The 7948-nt window shown below is 36.2% G+C and overlaps 1 pseudogene; it reads right to left on the bottom strand.

The window, feature by feature from the left end:
* Positions 1 to 347: 347 nt before the first annotated feature.
* LOC123827433 lies at positions 348 to 2470 on the bottom strand (annotated as a pseudogene).
* Positions 2471 to 7948: the final 5478 nt, after the last annotated feature.

Here is a 7948-nt window from a genome sequence, read left to right as displayed (position 1 = left end):
GTGAGAAAGAATGCCCTTGCACAGCAGAGGTTCTAGGTGGTCACTGATGTATAAAGACATCTTCATGTTATACTTTAAGGAAAGATTTTCATTTACAAATTCACATTAACTCTTAAAAAATAATCTGACCCTACACAAAATGCCCTTTTAGCAACAAAGTAATTGACTGTTACAATTTCCAAAGTGGCAGAGATATTGAAGCAAAGTAGAAAAAAAAAGGAAAACCAAAACAAAACATACCCACAAAAAACGCAAATTCTGACAAAAGTATGCATTAATTTGTTAATTTTCTGGATAGTTGGCTCTCTTAAATTAAATGCCACTGTATAAAATTAGCTGGAAAAATATCACAGAACTGAACTCTGTACATTTACACTTGAGTCCAAGCCATTCTGAACACGGCAGGAACCTAAGTGCTGTTACCCTTCCCACTCATTGTTTTCTTCTCTTGAGAGTCATGATTAGAGACTGTACCATTTGAGTGGGGTGTGAGAGAGTGTTCACTGCCCCTGGGGGAGTCTACACTTTCACACCCATCACTGAGTTGGTTTATGTAACTATTGCCTCTGCCAGTTCTCTCTGAACTGGTGGAGGCCTTATTACCCTTCCCTGAAGAAGAAAAAACTGTCTTCATTTGTATCTCCCTACCTATGAAATCCAGGCCCAGGAGTCCTCTGTCAGGAGGAACTGCCGTTACTTGGTCCTTTGGCCAGTGGACTGCAGTCTTTAGATGGGGCTCTGCCTCCACTACCGGCTGGAAAGATGTGGTCCTGCCAGTACTTGGGGCTGGAGCTTGATTTGCTGCTGTTGGCACCGAGCCAATCATTGGCCTGTGTCTTTTGGTTGTTGCTGGAAAACTAGAATTGTACTATGTATATCCTCTTCTTCTCTGTCAATTTGAATGATGAAGTCAATCATTCCATCCTGACTACTTTTAAGCTCTTTACTATATTTCTTCTGTAAAGCCAATTCTTCTTTATGTTACTCAATATATCCCTAGGACAGCTGCTTTCCAAGCTCTTGGTCCTTCTGGATAAGCATTCTACACTTTTGGATTTCTTTTCTCTTTTCTTTTCTTTTCTTTTCTTTTCTTTTTTCTTTTCTTTTCTTTTCTTGTCCTTTCCTTTCCTTTCTTTTCCTTTCCTTTCCTTTCTTTTCTTTTCTTTCCTTTTCTTTCCTTTCCTTTTCTTTTCTTTCCTTTCCTTTCCTTTCCTTTTCTTTTCTTTTCTTTTCTTTTCCTTTCTTTTTTTCCACCTCACAAAATGTCTCAGGTCAGCCCACAATTCGAATACATCCTTTCCCCCAGTCGTCTGGCAGACACCTGTGAAACTGTCCCACTTAATTTCTATTTCAATATGCTAGGACAAAGCAACAAATAGTAACAAGTGTCAAATCTCCTTGTGTTTTATGACACCAGATAGAAAACAGAGGCACTGGCTTTTCCTTTCCTTTGAAGAGCATAGCGAAACTTTTTCCAAAATCAATCTCATACTAGAGTAGGAATCATCCAAAAATGGAATGTGATTCTTAGGCTTCTTTTTGTCTTAAAAATATTACAGTCAAATAGTAGACAACCAGTAACAATATCATGAATAGTTAACTGTCATACAAAATATACTCAATACATACTTGTTGACAAAAATGCACAAATGGCACATGAAAGCTTATCTACCTTACATATTTTTCATGATAGCAAGAGATTGGTTGACTTGATTATCCATTATAAGCCCTGAGCATAGCACAGTGCTTAGTATATGAAGTGCTTCTATCCCTAAGGTTTATAGCTCTATGAGTTCATGTCTTCTCTATCATATTACTTAAATTACTTTTTACAAAACTTTTGCATACTACTTAAGTCCCTCATCCCATAATTTCCCTTCATAGGTAAAGACCTGCCATCCTAGTTGAGATGATCCACACTCAGAGCTTCTGGGCCAAACTCTTTGATCTTCCTTTTACTTCAGCTCTTACCATCGACAAAGCCTTTCTTGTTATTTTTTTCTTTCCAAAAGGTCAGTGTGTCATGTCATTAAAATACATCCTTTATTCACAATTTAAACACTTATTTTTTTATGGTCACAAAAAATTTCACCATCAATAATATTCTCTTCTCAGATGTCCAATCTCTTACACATCTTTAACTCATATTATTGTACTCTTAAATGTTCCTAGTTGTCTGCCTTCACAAATGTCAAACAATTTCTTCCCTTAATTCAAGGACTTTGCAAAGAAGTTGACTTTGAGACTCTGGATAGAGACATTAAAGTGATTGTGCCTTATGTGGTCTCAGACGCTGTTTTAGCTAGAACCTATGAGTAGCAAAAACATATTTTCCACTTGATAGAGCTTTCTATCATTCTTAAAGGCTATACAAGGAATTTACCTTGGATAGTTGCCTGATAACATGATGCTCATTTTCCTCAAGAACCTCATCTGCCTTCACTACTTCCAGTCCAATAACTAGGGCCATTGCTCAACATTTCTTGAGAGGGGACATTTAGTCCCTGATTTCCTACCAATATATTTGTGTGGCCTGCCTAAAGTGTTCCAGCAGGAACTAACAGAAAACATGGGAGAATAGATTTGACTGGGCTGGACAGGATGGGGGTGGACGCTAAAGCTGAACAGGGGAGAATTAACTGGCATGGAAGCATTCTCCTATCATTCAGAACCTAGCATCCTAGCATAGACATTTGAAGCTTGTGTGATACACTCCTGATATGGGCTCCCTAAAGCTTGGAAATGACAATGGCCATAATAAATAATATGGAGATCTTTACTACCTTTGCAAATACTTAGAAAGGGGTCAAAAGACTTCGAGATATAAGCATGGCTACAAAGAGTTTTACACCAGTATAGAGAACTACCACTTGACTATACTGTTTGCAAGGGCCCAAAGGAAACATGTTTCATAAGGCTTTGAGTAATTCCTTGGTGAGGGAGCCCACTGGTATACCTGAGAACTTCTGTAGTAACTATTCTGTAGAAGCCAACGTTAACAGTGACAAGTGCCATCATGGAACTGAATATACTAGTGTCAATAAGAATGATAAACAAAGTAGGTGTAATTATCATACCAGGCACCAATGTAACCATGTGTCTTGGCTATAGTGACCTGTGTCTAATAGGCCATGGTATTTTTAGGGACAAGAGGAATGGACAGCAACTAGAGCTTACTTTAGCTTATAGAATCAGAAAAAAAATCAACATGTAGTGAACAAAGGTTTTTGTCTGCTGTTTGAGGAGAAAAGTTCTCATCACAAACTTTATAAATTTATATAAATAATATAATATAATAAATAAAATATAATAAATTATTATAATATAATATAATATAGATTCTTCTTCTGTTACAGCCCGTTCCATGAAGAAATTACTTCTATAGCCAATTAAATCTTCTCCCATTTGATCAGTGACAGCTTTGCCCCAGAACTCAAGCCTCTGAAGTCAGCCAATCAGCAGCAGGCCATGCTTCTTAAGATCAGATAATCAGTAAGTCTGCTCCTATAGGTGTGCTTGGCTGGAAACCACACAATCCCTAAATGCGTTCTTGGCTGCATGTTAGCCAATCCTTGAATTCCCTCCTTCTCAAATCCTATAATTATTGTTTGGAGACACAGTGTTTTCCAAGACCAGCTATTGTTCAGTAAGCAATAAATTCAGTTATGTTTATTTTTTGCAGATAATTTGGGGGGCTGAGAGGGAGTGTCTTTCATACATTACAAAATTCTGATCCCTCATCCTGTTTTCTGGTCTGAGCTGGCTGTCATATACAGATCCCATAAATGTAGCAGAGGCCATGTCTCCCTGAGACAGGGCCTTGTAATGTCATCACAACCTGATGACTGATACCCCCCAAACATTTTCCCCAAATCTGCAGTAATTCACCATAGTATGTATACACTGTAAGAAGGAAAATATCTAGGTCTGAGAAACTACCAAGGCTCCCAGTAAGTGTGGGGACTATGAAGCCATGATAAGTGGAGTTCTGGCCAAGGTTCCTTTCATGGGTGGTGCAGTAAGTTCATGGGTTCACTCAGTAGCCATTTCATCAAAAAGTCTCTGAATTTCAGAACAAGGATCATTAATGTAGAAAGGGATATAACAAATGCTTGGCCTATCTATCACAGTAAACCACAATTGATATTCTATCTTGCGTAAATTTCATACGTTAGTGCCCCCTCAAAGAATTAAAGCGGGCAAGAGTTAAAGTTCCCAATATCTGCCATGTGTCCCTGTGTGGCAGAAACCAGATAGACTATAGAGGGTAAGAGTAAGTCATAAATTTAGTAAGTGGTAGCCACAGTAAAGTTTCAGTTATGTTTATTTTTTGCAGATAATTTGGGGGGCTGAGAGGGAGTGTCTTTCATACATTACAAAATTCTGATCCCTCATCCTGTTACAAGATACAAAATCTTGTATCTTTACTGAAACAGATCAGTATAGCTCAGGAACTTTGTAGCTACTGATACGCAATTACATTCTTACCTGCCTTAATAAGTAAAAAGGAGTAAAAGAGTTTGTTTTTACAAGGGAGTTTACAGTTCAATGCCATGTCCCAGGCTCCCCTGTTAATTTTCCTGCTGTCTGTGACAGATGATGTGCAAGGCCTCGATGGTCCCAGACAGTCTGCAGGACATTTATGGACTATGCTGATGATATCACACTAATCGGACCTGGAGAGAAACGAATGGCAAGTGCTCTGGATGCTGTAGAAAGATACACTGTATGTCAGATGGTTGTAGAAAAAGATGCCTGTGGAGTCTCGAAAATCCCAATAGATTTTCAGCATAGACTCTTAGAGTTTTGGTATAATTTTGTTTTGTTTGTTTTATAGTTGCTTAAAAAGCAGCTCCTGTTTCATTCCTGGGGCCTAGTAGAGTCGAAGAGCCTGACTGAGAAAACAAGTGGCTTCAGCTGGAGCTGCCCCTCATGAGTTGGTATCATCAGATCTTCCAACTCACATTGTTGAGCAGGAGCAGCACCCATCTATCACAGCTGTAATAACATATTTGTGTGTGATGGTGCAAGTCCAGAAGCCAAAAGTCAATTACATAAGCAATTGGTTCAAACCAACCATGTTGTTCACCATTTTGGTGCCTCTTTCAGCTCATACTTCAGGTTTCATGGGTGGGAAAGATGTGGGTGGTAGGGAGGTATTTTTACGTAATGGGTGGAGAAGAATGAAACACTGGCTTGGTTCATAATTGGGTCATTTCTATATGTTAGCATGAGTAAAATCATACTACTGCATCATTCATCCTCATCTAAGGACAGAAATGAGAAAAATTCATCTCAGGAAATAGAGACATATGCTCATTATTTTTACCTAGGGGAAGAAGTAGATCAAAGTAAAAAATTATATATATACATACATATATTTATATCTTCATATGTACACATATGTGATAGATAGATACAATAAAAGAAATATATATATCTTATATAATAGAGGATATATATATATATCCCCTGTCTCTATATATATATCCCTCTATTATAGAACTATATATATAGTTCTCTTATATAAGAACTATTATATTAGAACTACAGAAGAACTGTTATTTAGAAGGACTAAAGAGAAGTATAGAAAAAGTATAGAAGAACTATATATATATATAGTAGAAGAACTATATATATACACACACAGTTCTATTATAGAAGAACTATATATATATATATATATATATATATATATGAACTGCAGAAGAACTGTTAATTCTTCTAAGAACTATATAGTTCTTCTATAATAGAGGCAAATAACTATATCTGGAAATTATTCACTAATGTAATTCTTGCTGTTCTATTTTCATTGACAAAAGTAAATGGGCAATTTTGTCAACATAGTCTGACAAGGTCAAGGCATTCAAGGATTAGGCCTGCTGGAATAAAATTCTGCATTTCTTCACAAAGCAAGTAACTTTGACCAATTTATGTGGATGTAGGTTAGTGATATCTGGTAGGTACAAGAGGAAGATGATGAATATCAATTGCAGTTTCAAGACTACAGCTTGTTTCATTAACCCTCTTAATTTAAGTCATTTTTCTTAGTGATTGCTATCAACCATGAATACATGATGGCATCTGATAAATGTAAGAGGTAGGCTGTTCCAAACAGTTGTAATGCACCACCCCACATCTCCATTACCTACCTGATTTCAACACAATACATGACTAGGACTACACATCAAATGGATGGCAAGATCTATCTATGTCTCTCTACACCACTTCCTCTCCACCCCCCCCCCCCCCACCTTCCCAGCCCAATCTCACATCTTTCTCTGTCTACGCAAGTGGATAAAGTCTTAATCTAGAGGTTCAGGGGAGTTAACATTCATGAGGTAATCCTCAACAGTGCTATTATTTATGTATTTTCCAGATAGAAATTCTTGAAACTATACAGCCTCAAGGAAGTGAATTATTATTATAAAAATTTCTTGCTTTTCTCTTCTTCCTGAACTTTTTCTATATTTAATGGAGCAATAAAAAAACACTTGAAATCTTAACTACTCAAATAGTAAAATACCATTATTTTCTTATATTGAAAAAACATAAAAATTTAAGACATTATATAGGTAATTTTGGCAATAGGAGTATAGATGGAATACATAATTGACATAAGAAGGTTAAAAAGTGTATGATTAAACCAAAACTCACTTTATATGACAAAATTATATGAGACTGCTTCAAGATGTAGTTGCCTTTTAAATGTGATTTTTAATTTTATTTTTAGATAACCTGTTTTCTTGGATATGGCTCTTACACATGAAGTTTTCCATTCAAACTTAGAAAGCAAAGACTGTTACTCAAAGCAAGGCTTCTTTTTTGTTGCATTGAGTCTTTGGTTGGTTGCATGCCATATGCTATGGGTAAAGGCAGCAAGAGTACTGGCAGAACTGCAAGCTGTAGAATCACCCAGATGTGTCCCTGGATGCCAGTCCCAAACTGTCACCAAGTTTTAGCTTTTACAAATGAGAATCTTAGCACTTACTCTCCAATGTTGAACCTAGTTGTCTAAGCCTTTGTTCTAGTCTTTATAAAGCAGCAATAATCAGACTTTGTCATATTGTTGTGGGGATTATGTAAAAAACACCACAGGAGAATAACACATTATCTATAAAATAGTATAAACTGTTATAAATATTAGATGATTGCTCCCAGTATTCATGAGCAGAGTAGAGACGAGTCACTGCGCATGGGTGGGCAGATTACTGGACTAAATGACATGAGGGAATAATTATTTAAGACTCATAATTACGTAAAACTTCAGATATATTTGCAATGATATAAAAAGGAGGGGTTCAGAATTTACAAATGTATTTGTTACCCAAAGGAAGGTGCTGGCATGAATATTTCAAATGAGACAATAAATAAACCATTTTAATATATTTTATTTTACATACTATTACTAAAATTTAGCTTCTGAATAATGTTTCACAGAGGCAAGTATTGAAGTATTTAGGATTTTTAAAAAATAAAATCACAGATTGTCTCATAATATTAAAATATACATTTGAAAATTATTTTCTGACAAATAATTAAGTGTTCACCAATATCAACCAAAGTGACTACTTACTGGGTAAGCAATTAGAATAATTTAAAGATAATTTTAGTGATTAAACTTTGGAAATAAGCATATTTCTTATAAACCTTATAGGCTTCCAAATCAGTTTAGTTAAATGCTGATATTATAATGTGAACAGTCTGTAAATAATCATTACTATTTATAAGTACTTATCTGTATGGGATAGGATTTTAGAAATTCCAAGCAACCAAACCAAAATATAGAAATAATTAGATAGCAAGGCTTAAAACCGCCACTCTAAGTAGACCTTTCACTGTGGCAGGTCTAAACCACTGCTATGATCCACAGACCACACTTGAATAGCAAAGGTCTAAAAAAGCTAACTGCTGCCCTGGCTGGTGTGTCTCAGTGGACTGAGCACTG

This window comes from Phyllostomus hastatus, unplaced genomic scaffold, assembly GCF_019186645.2.
Source record: "Phyllostomus hastatus isolate PE091 unplaced genomic scaffold, TTU_PhHast_1.1 phas_contig_86, whole genome shotgun sequence".
NCBI lineage: Eukaryota > Metazoa > Chordata > Mammalia > Chiroptera > Phyllostomidae > Phyllostomus > Phyllostomus hastatus.
Note: the sequence above shows the minus strand (reverse complement) of the source record. Positions and strands in the feature narration are given on the sequence as shown.